The 13391-nt window shown below is 37.5% G+C and overlaps 1 long non-coding RNA gene across 1 annotated transcript; it reads left to right on the top strand.

The window, feature by feature from the left end:
- The first annotated feature begins 10796 nt into the window (after nt 1–10796).
- Nucleotides 10797–11737, top strand: LOC110610902. The gene is made up of 2 exons (XR_002487288.2): nt 10797–10960; nt 11036–11737. It is a non-coding gene; the product is annotated as an uncharacterized LOC110610902 (long non-coding RNA).
- The last annotated feature ends 1654 nt before the right edge of the window (nt 11738–13391 follow it).

Genomic DNA, 13391 nt, shown 5'->3' with positions numbered 1-13391 from the left:
TGAACAAGTGGGACAGGGTGCTGCCCATTCTACTGAGGAGGTGTCAAGGGGAAAGTTTAAGTCCTCTGCTGAAGACAAGGAGACCTCTGGGACGGGGATGGAGATCATCCTCCTAGGGGGTCAAAGTCCAGAGGTTTCTTGTGAAAGTGCCCCTGCCCCTGTGAGGACTGAACCTGAGGGTTCTGAGGGCATTCCAGCAAAGACCGGAGGCAAGCGCCCAGCCTCTTCTGGAAAATCTGCCTCTTCTCCTGTCCGGAAGAAGTCCAAGGTTGCAACAGGATCTTCTCCAGCTCTTCCTCCCATTGGGAAAGGGAAAGGTGTTGCTGCTGACCCGTTATTGCCTTCTCCTGGCAATTCTCTAAAGACGTCGGGTATTACATCCGAGTCTCCGGCCAGTGCTGTTGCCGACCTTCTTAGGGAGCAAATGTTTGGTGGAGCCACAGAGGCCTCGGATCCACGCCTTCTTGCTCTGACCGGCCTTTTAGCCAGCTTTACCAAGGAGCAAGCATCCTTCCAATCTCGCTCTCGTGAGGAGCTCGGATCGTCCATTAGGGAGATGCTTCTAATGGTAAGTCATTTTTCCCCCCCTCCTTTCAGTTTGCTTTGTTTCTTTTTCCTGATGGTTGCGTTTTCATGTTAGGTGACGGGCCTCTTTATGGAGGTGGATATCCGTGATCGCTCCCTCCGGGAGTCCGTAGATCGCCGAATTGAAGAGGCACGTCTGGAGGAGAATATATCTGCCACCAGTGATGCGAGGGGCAATTTGGTAGCTGCTCGGGAGCAGATCCAGTCCCTCCAGGTGGAATTGCATTCTGCGTTGGAGGCCCTCAAAAAGGCTGAAGAGAAAACAGCCGAGATGGCAAAGCATACCTCGTCCTTAGAAGATGAGTTGTCTCGGACTCGTAATGTTCTCCAGGAGGCTGATGGGAGAGCAGCTACCTTGGAGGTTCGCTGTAGAGGAGTGCTAGAGCAGCTGTCCTCTATGACAGAGGCTCTCAAGGAGAGAGATGAGGCCGTTAGCCAGAAAGCTGAAGTCCAGCGCCAGTTTGATGCCTTAAAGGCTGATCTCGAAGGACTTCAGACTCACCTGGAGGAAGTAAAGGCTCAAAGAGAGATGGCCTTAGCTCGGGTGCAGGTCCTTGAGCAGGAGTTGAGCACAAGCTCTGACCGTATCAGAGACTTGACTTCCTCGGCTGAAGAGTTCGACCTTCGCCAACAACAGCTGAAAAACGAAGTCAGAGTTTTGGAACGTAAATGTTTAGCCCTGCTTGAGGTGGTAAAGTATGCCGAAGGGAAGGCTCAGCTGAAGCGCGATCAGTACATAGCGGAGTATCAGGAGTCTGATGAGCTAAAGGGTAAAATTGAGCAGGCCTGTGAAGCTCATCTTCAGGACTACAAAGATTCTTCTGAGTTTGAGGAATTTGTAGCCGAGGCTTGTGAAGAACATCTTGATGAGTATAAAGCTTCTAGTGAAATGAAACAGACTATCTTTGATAAGGCCTACCGCATGTATGTAACTGGCTACAATCGCGGTTTAAGAGAAGCTAGACAGGCTCCTGATATTCCTTTGGCCAAGCTTCGTAGGCGCGAAGTGGACTCAGATGGCGACTCAGTGCTGTACGGGGAGGATGATTTCCCTTTGCCCCGAGGAGATTGCCGGAGGAACCGAGATCGGCCAGCTGAGTCTTCTTCAGAGGGATCCGAGCTAGGGTCGGAGGAGGACGATCCTGATTCTGTGAAAGAAGGCCTTCATCCTAGGTCAGAAATTGCCCCTACTATTGAGAGCTCTGGTCCAAAGGATTCCGAGCTTCCTTCAGTGGTGGCTGTAAATAGAAATAGTGAGGGTGTTCTTATTGATGTAAGTCCTTTAAGGACTATTCATCCTCCTTCCTCACCGGAGAAATAAATTGTAATAGTTATTAATGGAATATTAGTTTCCTTTTTGTTTTTCATATTCTTTGACATGTATTTTTACTCTTCGTATGTGTAATGTAGGCTTCATATGTTTATTCAGAAGCTCTAAATTAATCTTAAGTTGTGAGTTCAGCTCTTAGCTGTCGTCTGAGAGATCAAATTTCGTACCCATTTGATGGCAACTGTCATGCTAGTTTTTGACTTCTAGTCCTTCTTTCTTCGTTGTGACTTTGTATATTTATTTTAAATAAACTGATTTAGGCTTTTGATTATAGCCTTAGTATCCTCCTAAGGATTTGTGAGTTCTTCTATGGAGGGAGCTCGGCCTTTGTTTTTGGCTTTCGTATCTTGATCTTTTGAAGAAATGAATCTATCCGAGCTAGGAGCTCGGTCTTGGGCTTATCGGTCCGAGCTGTGAGCTCGACTTTTTTTTTTTTTTCGCAGCGCCGGTCCTCTCTATGTTTGTGAGGTCGGAAATATAGTTTTGTAAGTTGTTCCTGCATAAAGTTATGGAAATTTTCGTTTTTTGGGGATCCCTGAAGTCCTTCACCAACTAATCTTACCTTCAGGAGGTCTTACGAGATCCTGGCTGTGCCGGGGTGACCTTGGGGCCTCACCGGCTATCCTTTATTTTGTTTTTCCGGGAGTTCTACGGGATCCCGGTCTTCTTCTTTACTGAGGTCTCTATGTCTTAGGGAGGTTTTCTTTTGCCAGGAGATCTTGGGGATCCAGGTCTTGTAATTCCGGGACGACCTATCCTGGTCTTGTAATTCCGGGACGACCTTGGGGATCCCGGTCTTCTATCTCCAGGAGGTCTCTATGTCTCAAGGAGGTCTTCTTAGTGCCAGGAGATCTTGGGGATCCTGGTCTTCTGCCTCACCGAGGTCTCTATGTCGCAGTAAGGTTTTCTAGTGCCAGGAGATCTTGGGGATCCTGGTCTTCTGTTCGGGAGATCTTGGGGATCCCGGTCTTCTACCTCCAGGAGGTTTCTATGTCTCAAGGAGGTCTTCTTAGTGCCAGGAGATCTTGGGGATCCTGGTCTTGTGTCCGGGAGATCTTGGGGATCCCGGTCTTCTACCTCCAGGAGGTCTCTATGTCTCAAGGAGGTTTTCTTTTGCCAGGAGATCTTGGGGATCCAGGTCTTGTAATTCCGGGACGACCTATCCTGGTCTTGTAATTCCGGGACGACCTTGGGGATCCCGGTCTTCTATCTCCAGGAGGTCTCTATGTCTCAAGGAGGTCTTCTTAGTGCCAGGAGATCTTGGGGATCCTGGTCTTCTGCCTCACCGAGGTCTCTATGTCGCAGTAAGGTTTTCTAGTGCCAGGAGATCTTGGGGATCCTGGTCTTCTGTTCGGGAGATCTTGGGGATCCCGGTCTTCTACCTCCAGGAGGTTTCTATGTCTCAAGGAGGTCTTCTTAGTGCCAGGAGATCTTGGGGATCCTGGTCTTGTGTCCGGGAGATCTTGGGGATCCCGGTCTTCTACCTCCAGGAGGTCTCTATGTCTCAAGGAGGTCTTCTTTCGCCAGGAGATCTTGGGGATCCAGGTCTTGTAATTTCAGGACGACCTTGGGGATCCCGGTCTTCTACCTCCAGGAGGTCTCTATGTCTCAAGGAGGTCTTCTTAGTGCCAGGAGATCTTGGGGATCCTGGTCTTGTGTCCGGGAGATCTTGGGGATCCCGGTCTTCTACCTCCAGGAGGTCTCTATGTCTCAAGGAGGTCTTCTTTCGCCAGGAGATCTTGGGGATCCTGGTCTTGCATCCGGGAGATCTTGGGGATCCCGGTCTTCTAGTTTTGTTCTTTCTTTTTCAAAGAGAAGTAACATTCTTAATGGAGATAACATCATTGCGTAAAGAATGGCGTTATTTTATTTATTTGTGCCTTTCAGAGTACAATATTTTTCTTTACATATATGTCAAGGGAAGTACCTTTTTAAGTGCTGGATGTTCCAGGCGTGGGGCTCGGGGTTTCCTTGCATATCTTCAATTCGGTATACCCCGGGCTTAACCACTTTTGTCACCTTGAATGGACCTTCCCAGGTCGGTGCTAGCTTGCCTGCGGCTGCTCTTTTTCCTGTAGCTTCCAAGTTTCTTAAAGTTAGGTCTCCCACCTTTAAGCTTCTTTCTCTGACCTTTTGATTATAATATCTTGCCGCTCGTTGTTGATAAGCAGCAGTTCGGACTTGTGCTTCTTCCCTAACTTCTTCAAGAGCATCCAGGTTGCTTCTTAACTTGTCCCCATTGGTGTCCTCACTGAGAAATTGAACTCGATGAGTGGGGATCTGTAATTCAACTGGAACTACGGCCTCTGTACCATAAGCGAGTGCGAACGGTGTTTCCTTAGTGGGTGCTTTGGGAGTAGTTCGGAGTGCCCATAGGATACTATTGAGTTCTTCTGCCCAGTTTTCCTTTGCACCGTCCAGCCGCTTTTTTAATCCTTGGAGGATTGCTCTGTTAGTGACTTCCGTTTGACCATTGGTCTGAGGATGGGCCACGGAGGAGAACTTATGCCATATGCCCATGTTCGTCGTGAAGGTTTTGAAGGTGCTGCAGTCAAATTGTCTGCCGTTGTCTGAGATAAGCACTCTAGGTATGCCAAATCTGCAGATGACATGCCCCCATACAAAATCTATCATTTTTCTGGCTGTGATTGTTGCTATTGCTTCTGCCTCTGGCCATTTCGAGAAGTATTCCACAGCCACTACTACAAATTTCCTTTGCCCCGTAGTCTTGGGGAAAGGTCCCAGAATGTCAATTCCCCATTGTGAGAAAGGCCATGGACTGGATATGCTTGCTTGAGGAGTGGCAGGGGTCTACAAATTTCCTTTGCCGTTGTCTGAGATCAGAGTCATGACTTCAGCTTTTTGTTCTTTGGTGAGGTTGGCGTTAAGACTGAAAACCTTGCTTGCATCTGCTCCTGATAAGGGGAAGGTCTCCAATTCTCCGACTGGCTCTGTCCGGGCTTCTTTTGTTTCATCTCTGACCTCCAGAACTTCCGAGTCGAGTGCTTCTCCAGTTGAGCTCGGTTCTGTTACTGTGGCCAAGTATACCGCCCTTGCTTCTTCCTGGCTGCCCCGAACCATTCCCACTCCTTCTTCCGTTGGAAACTTAAGTGCCAAATACCTGATGCTGGTGACAGCTTCAAAGCTAAACAACGCCGGCCTCCCTAAAATCGCATTATAACTCAGTGGGAGTTTAACCACCAAAAACACCTCATGATGGGTGCGAGCTCTGGGTGCTTCTCCCAAGGTAAGGGCCAGCTTCACCTTCCCTTCTACAAATACCGGTGCTCCTCCGATCCCTTTGATGGGTGACTGGTCCCGAACCAGCTGTTCCTCCGGGATTCCCATCTGCTGGAAAACCCGATATGGCAATAAATTGACCTTACTCCCATCATCCACCAGAACCTTCTTCACCCGAAAATTATGAATGACTGCTTCAATAACAAGCGCGTCATCATGGGGCATCTGAATGCCCTGTGCATCTTCTGAAGAGAAAACGATGGCCATGGGTGAGTGTTCAACGATCTGCATGACCTCGCCATTGCTGATCTCTCCTTCCCGGTTTCTCTTCTTTCCTCGACGGCTCATCCGTCCTCCAGTTCCTCCAACAATCATATTAATAGTCCCACTAGACCCATCATTCACTGGTCCAGCTCCGGTTCTCCTGGGCATCTGGGCTGCCGGACTGGGCGGAGGCCTCTGCCCCTCCGGTTTCTTCACAAAATTTTTGAGATGCCCCCTTTTTATCAATCTTTCAATCTCCGTGATTAACTGAAAACAGTTATTTGTATCGTGGCCATGTGTCCGGTGGTACTGACAATACTTGTCAGGATTCCTCTGATCTGCTTCCGACCTCATGGGTTTAGGCCACTGGAGGAACTCCTTATCCTGGACTGCCATAAGCACTTCGGCTCTGGAAGCGTTGAGGGGAGTAGGCTTCTCAGGAACCCAAGGGGGGAGCACTCGTGGTTCATGAGCCCTGGGAGGAGGGGGGGGCCTTTGATCCCTTCTTTCCCAGGCCTGCTTATATGGCTCAGGCCTCTTCCCACGCTTCTTCTCATGTTTCTCCGGCCTTCCTTCCTCCGAGGCTTTCTCTTTTCCTGCCACCCCTTTAGCAAATCTACTCGTTACTAAGGCGTCATCCTGCCTTATGTACTTTTCCGCCCTCTTCATCAACTCGGCCAGTGAGGTCGGAGGTTTCCTGCTCAAAGAACCAAAGAACTCGGCAGAGGTTGTTCCCTTTTGCATGGCCTCTACCGCCCTTCCTTCGTCGAGCTCGGGAATCTGCAGGGCCTCCGTATTGAAACGGGCGACATACTCTCTGAGAGATTCACCAGCTTTTTGCCTAACTGTTTCCAGATAGCTTGTCTTCCTATCTGCTGGCACCCCGGCTACGAACCGGCTGATGAAGCGGAGGGCAAGGTCTCCAAAACTTTTAATGCTTCCGGCCTCCAGGCTGTTGAACCATGCCCTCGCTGGTCCCGAGAGCGTTGTTGGGAACACCTTGCACATCAGAGCATCTGACAGAGTTTGCAACTCCATGAAGGTCTTATAGTTCATGACATGTTCTCTCGGGTTTCCAGCCCCATTATAGGCCGCCATCGGCGGCATCATAAACTTTTTGGGAACAGTCTCCTGCTGCATTACCTTTGAGAAGGGAGAAGAAGTAGGCAGGGAGGTTTGGCTTTGGTCTTTCTTACCTAACTCGGCGAGGAGCTGTTCTCTCAGTTTCTTCAACTTTTGGTCCACCTTCTCGTCTTCTGGGCTGAGTTTTTTCTCCAGGTGGTACTCCTGCTCCTCTGCTTCAGTTCCCGTCCACCCGGTTAGTTCGGCGGAATAGTTATCCACCTCCTCATTTTCTATCATCTCTCTCGCCCTCCTCCCATGGATTCGGGCCTCCGGTCCTTCCTCTTCGCCGGCTCTTCTCCCTCTTTCTTCAGTATCGCGGCTGCTGGTTTGAAGACGGTCAGGTGCAGGTCGGGGGTCATTGGTTTGAGGTTCCTCCACAACCGGAAATGTATTTGCTGGGGTGTTGAGGCCTCTTTGTTGCATTATCTGCCCCAACCAGTGGGCTGTATTCTGTAACTGGAAAGCCATGTTTTGAAGATCTTGGTTAGACAAGGTGACAGCGGGAGTGTTCCCTGCCAAACTTGGCGAGGGATTAAGAGGAACATGTGTTTGGTTGTTTAATGCCGTAGGACTAGAAAAGGAGAATTGTTGCCCCTCTTGGGCAGAGCTTAGGTCATTTGGGACGTTAAGGTTACTTTCTTAGTGATTAGCCATCGTGGATCTCAGTGGGTTCCTTTAAGAGTGAAAACTCCGGTGATGAAAAGATCTCTGTCGTTTCCCACAGACGGCGCCAATTGATGATCTGAGATCCAATAGAATAGGGTTTTTGTATTGAATAATAAAGCTTAAAACATTCTGAGGAGGGGACTCCTCTTTTATACATTGTCTTGCTTGCTGGTGACGTGTAAAGGTCTCTCCAGGATTGGGCCACGCGTCTCTGCCATACAGATTCGGGTGTACTAGGGTATCAACTGCCTGTTACATGCGTAACGGCCTCTGATTCTCCTCATGCGTACGTTCGAGCGGATCTGCCAGGCTGTCTGGTGAGTACTGTTCTGGACCCCGGGCTGGGCCGAGAGTTGGGCTGGACGCTGGGCCTGAGAGGGGTCTGCTGGTCAGGGATCAGACTGGACTGAGTGAGGAAGCTTGGTCGAGCCCGGCCCGGAAGCTGGAATGAGCCAGGCTTGTTGGGGGTATCAAGTGCGTGGGCCTCTGTATCATGGGCCTTTGGCTGCGGTCACGCCCCTGGTCTGGAGTGAAGAAATCCAACGGTCATCAGTTTTTAAAATAATAAATAATTTTCAATATATTATAACATGTTAAAATTATGATAATACTGAGAGTTTCCATAGTTATTTTTTAAAAAATAAAGTTATTTTATTTTATTATGAAAATGAATTAAATTTTATAAACATTATATATTTTATATTATAAATTTACATAAAGTAATAATTTTATATAAAATATGATGGATTAGCAAAAATTGATTTCTTAAATATATGAAATATATTTTTATAAATTAATATAATGAAAAATACAATAAATTAATAACATTATTATTAATTAAAAATAAAATTTATTTTATTATTTAGATAAAAAAAGTGTTGTTATCTTTATATTTTAAAGTGTTAAATTTTTATATTTCTTAATTGGTATTTTCTTTTTTGCTAATTTAATATTTCTTTTACTACAACAATGGCCTCCTTAAAATGGCTAATCGTAAAAGAGCTACTTCCAAACTTTCCGTTTAGAACAACGTGTTCTTCGGGACAGGGTGCCCAATATTTAAATAAACAATATCGGTTCAATCGATTTAATTAAAATTTTAGTTTGATATTTTATTAATTTTAATTTGATTCAATTTTTAATTTTAAAAATTTTAATTATTTCGATTCGATTTAATTTTAATAAAAAAAATCAAAAAAATTAAACAGAATCGATTAATAATAATAATATATTATTTTTAATAATATAGAGATATTAAATTATATTAGATTTAAAATATTTTAATTAAATTTTAAAATATTAAAACTAAAGCGTAAAAAATAAAAAAGTTTATTAAAAATTTAAATCGATTAAATTGAATTAAATTGAATTATATCAATTCGATTTGATTTTTGATTAGTTAATCAATTCGATTTAATTTTTATAAATACTAAATTTTTTATTTTTAATTTATATAGTTTAGTTCAGTTTTAAACTTAACCCACTAAGGTTAACAAGAATATTATGCAATTGTACAGAACAATCCCTAATGACTCCATTTCACAATGAAAAGAATACTACGTAATATACAACAAATTGTAAAATTTTAATATTATTATATTATTATATTTAAGCTTCATTTATTTTGTAGAAAATATAATTTTTTGATATTTAAGATATTTTTAAAAATTAATTAATAAAAATTATTTCTCTAATTAAAAGAAAAATTAAGTAATTTTTTTGAAAAAATGACTTTGTATTTTAAAAACAAGAGAAATTACTTTTTATAATCGAGAATCTTATTATTACATCTATATAATAAACTGGTGGTAGTATGGGTGGCAATGTCAACAATCGAAATATGGTTATGGCAGTATACAGTGATGATAATGGCAATTAGAGGTGATCAATCGGTTGTTTCAGTTTAAAATTGAATTTAACTGAATAAATTAAAAATTAAAAATTTATTTTATTTTAGTTAAAAATTAAATCGAACTGAATCAGTTTAATTTAATTCGATTCGATTCGGTTTGAATTTTTAATAATTTTTTATTTTTTAACTTTATTTTGAATATTTTAAAATTTAATTAGAATATTTTAACATCTAATTTTTCTATATTATTAAAAATAATATATTATTATCACTAAACGGTTTGATTCGATTTTTTGATTTTTTTATCAAAATCGAATCGAATTGAAATAATTAAAATTTTTAAAAATAAAAATTAAATTGAAATAAATAAAAAATTAAATTAAATTTTTAAATTAATTTAATTTGATCGATTTTTTCAATTTAAATCGAATATTGCTCGCTTACAAATAGTGATAAAAGTTACTGAGAATAATTTTTATTTTTTTTAAGACATTAAGAATAATTTATTCAATTCATTAAAAAATTAGCGTGCAAGTGTGAATTTCACTAAATATTAGAAGTTTAGCAATTTCCTCTAAAAAAGAGAACTCAACCGATTTTCCTTTCAGATAAACAATGTATTTAGATTTTTTAATGATTTTCTACAATTATAAAATAGACTTCCTAAATATAATTCCTATGTACGCCATTATGCACAATAAATATATTACAATTACATATTCTTTATTTTTAATATTATAAAAAAAATATTTTTCAAAATATGATTTTCAACAAAAAAAATATTTTTCTAATTTAAATTATTTTCCGTAAACTTTGCATAATTTGAATTTAATTGGACTTTGCATAATTCAGCTATATTCCATGAATACAGCAACAGTTGAGCTTCATATGGGCTATACATATTGTAAGACCACAAGCAAACGAGTTAAAGCCCTAAGCACGGTAGAAGTTTGGCTGTAAGTCTCAAATTTTAATATTTAATGTGCATGGAAAATTATTATTTAATTTTTATATTATAAAAAAATTTATTATTTAATTTTGTAGTTTAGAAAAATTCATTAAAATATTTTTAATATATTAATTAATTTTTTCATTAATTTTAATTATTAAATACTTTATTATTTAATTTATATAATTTGAAAAATTCATTAATTGATCACAATTAATATTCATTAGTTAGTATCTTAAATAATTTTTTATTAAAAAATATTATTTTTAAATTTTTTTTAAAAATATTTTTTATATTTTAAAAATCTTATTAATACTTATGCATATAAATTATTAATAAATGATAAAAAATAAATTACTTTATTAAAAATATTTTCTATAAAAATATTATATACAGAAATTATATTTAAATTTAATATTTTTTCACATAAAAACGACTTTATATATAAATTTTAGTGGACTCAAGTTGAATTAACTAAAATCCTTAAAAATCAATAACCCAACTGAATAAACCATATAACTGAGACAACAGCTCACATTAAATTAATTAATGATTGAATAAACGGTATATTATAAAAGAACAGCATAAAATAGATATAATTAAAAAATTAATAAAAAAATTATATTTTTGTAAAAAAATTAAATAAATAAAAATTATAGGGTGAAGGGAATAGAATTTGGTAATTTATTGAATAAACGGTATATTAGAAAAGAACAGCATAAAATTTTATATTTTAATTAATTCTGATTAAAATTAAAATTTAAAATATATTTATATTCACATTAGTTTTCATGAGTAGAAGGGCCATAGAAGAGAGAGAGAAAGTGGAAAAAAAAGGCCATGGGCTTTATTCTCGCCGGCAATTGCGAGCCTTAACCTCGACTTTTCCTTTCGCTCGGCGTTATCTCAATTTTGCAGGTCCAGTTTTGAAGGTCGCTAATGGGATCTGGTATGGAGTTTTTCTGGTTTGCTTATGAGGATTTTGTTGTATTTTTATTGTTTGTTGTTTCCGGTCTGTGTTTAGTTCTAGCGACGTCTGGTGGTGCTCGTTGGGTGCTGGTTGGTGACTTTTCGGTACCAGTATCTGATGAGATACCATTGGTGGCTCCATGACTATAACAGACTGAATGCGCCATGGGCCTACCGTCTCTCTTCAGGTCGCGGACGGTGAATTCTTGAAGTCTCTAGTTGAATATCGGTGGTAGCTAGTTCTGATAGCTCTTTCGTGCGATTTGTGCATGTCAATCTTAGCTGGTATGCTTTCTCGTTTCTCCATCTATTCTTCTGGATTTTGGTTGATTTCTTTAATCGTTGGTTTGCATGTTGGCGATTGGGCGATTTGGCGATAGCTTTCGGTTATCGCGTGGGTCTCTGAGTTGTCGGTTGATCTGCTTCCCATTGCCGACTAGATGTATGACTGGCGGTGTTTGTCGGTTGGGCGGTGTCGATCGATCAGCGAACTAAATATCAAGACTGTCCAGAATTTTCAGTTGGATTTGGGCTGTGATTTTGGGTTGGACTTTTGATTCATTATGTTATGGGCTGGGTTAAGTGTGTGTAAACTTGGGTTCTGTCTTTGAGTTGTCTTATGCACTTATCTGCTGGGCTTTAAATGTAATTATCTACTTGCATGTTAAAAAAAAAAAAAAAAGACATGACCACGGTTTGGTTCAGACCGGAAATCAAACTAAAATCAAATCGATCAAATTTAAAATCAAAATGATTATTCGATTTAATTTTAATTTAATATTTTATCCTTAAATAAATCATTTTAAAAAATTATGTCACTTAAAATTAATATATAAACAAATTAAATTATTAAATAATTAAATTTAAATTTATTTGTAATTTGTAAAATATTATTTACATTTAAATGTAATATTATTTTATTTTTATATTATATAAATGGATATATTTTATAATTTATTTATTTAATAAAATATATATAATAATATTTATATCCAATAATATTTAAAATTTATACTTTTTTATATTTTATCTAAATTTTTATTTTTAAATTTATTTAAAATCAAAATTAAATTAATCGTTTATAATTTAAATTTAATTAAAATAATAAAAAATTAAAATCGTTTTAAAATCAAATCATAATTAAATTGAAATCATTAAAAAATTAAAATCATCTTTGAACCATTTTAAATTAACTGAATTTCAATTTAATTTAAAAATAAATCAAATCACTAATTTTAAACTGAAACCGGTCCATGGCATGAGATGAGGGGAATATATAACGATGATGATGAGAGAGAGAGGGAGGCAGTCCAGCTATTGAAGCAGTGAGAAAAGGATGTGTTCCCTCTCCAAAATAAATTTTTAAAATTAACAAGAGTTGTCTCTCCTCCATGGAGCATCCTATGGCTATAAGTCAACCCTATTCTTTTAAGTATTAGATTCACTCTATTGTAAACTATTTTAAAAAATTATTCATTTTGTTTTATAATTTTTATTTTTTATTATTTTAAAATTATTATTTATTTTTATATATTATAATAATATATAAATTAATTATTATAATACTATTTTATTTTTAAAAAATCTCTTCAAATATCTTTTAATATTTAATAAAATTTAATATATTTAAGATGAATATCATTAAAAAATTAATAAAAATTTTACTTTTTTTAATATATATAAAAAATAAAATTAATAAAAATTATAAGACGGAAAGTATTTATTTTGAAATATATATATATTTTTTCAAAGTATTCATAAAAAGATTAGTTTTTAACAAAATTACTTTTTTTAATTATTTAGTTGCAATGTTAAAAATAATGGGTGTTATTAGATTTATGTATAGGAAGGTACAATGGTGTTAACGACAATTTTCAAGGTCTAGAAATTTTTTTTTTTTGACAATATAAAGTTATTTTTTAAAAAAATGGTACATATTTTTATTAAAATGAATAATTTTATTTACTAATTTTTATGAATATTTCAAATATTAAACATTATAGAAAAAGTTTTGCTAAGTATATTTTCTGATAAACAATTCTGGATTAAAATTAAAATTAATATAAGTTTAATTTCTAAAATATTTATGAATATAATTTTATAATAATAACAGTTTGAAAACCATTAAATTTATATACAATAATTAACTTACTTAATTTTTTGCAATAAAAAAATTTCTATAAAATTATAATTTTATTAAATATAAAATAAATCATTAATTAAAATGTATTTATTATATATAATAAAATTAAATTTTTTAAATAATTTTAACTATTTAAATTATTATAATAATATTAAAATAATAATTTCATATCACCACATATGCTGCCTAAACCTATTGATTCGTAGGAAAGGAGATGTTCCCACATGATTAACTCTTCCGTTGAAACGACATAGTTTGATGGATTGGT

This window comes from Manihot esculenta, chromosome 4 (genome assembly GCF_001659605.2).
Source record: "Manihot esculenta cultivar AM560-2 chromosome 4, M.esculenta_v8, whole genome shotgun sequence".
NCBI classification, from domain to species: Eukaryota; Viridiplantae; Streptophyta; class Magnoliopsida; order Malpighiales; family Euphorbiaceae; genus Manihot; species Manihot esculenta.
Note: the sequence above shows the minus strand (reverse complement) of the source record. Positions and strands in the feature narration are given on the sequence as shown.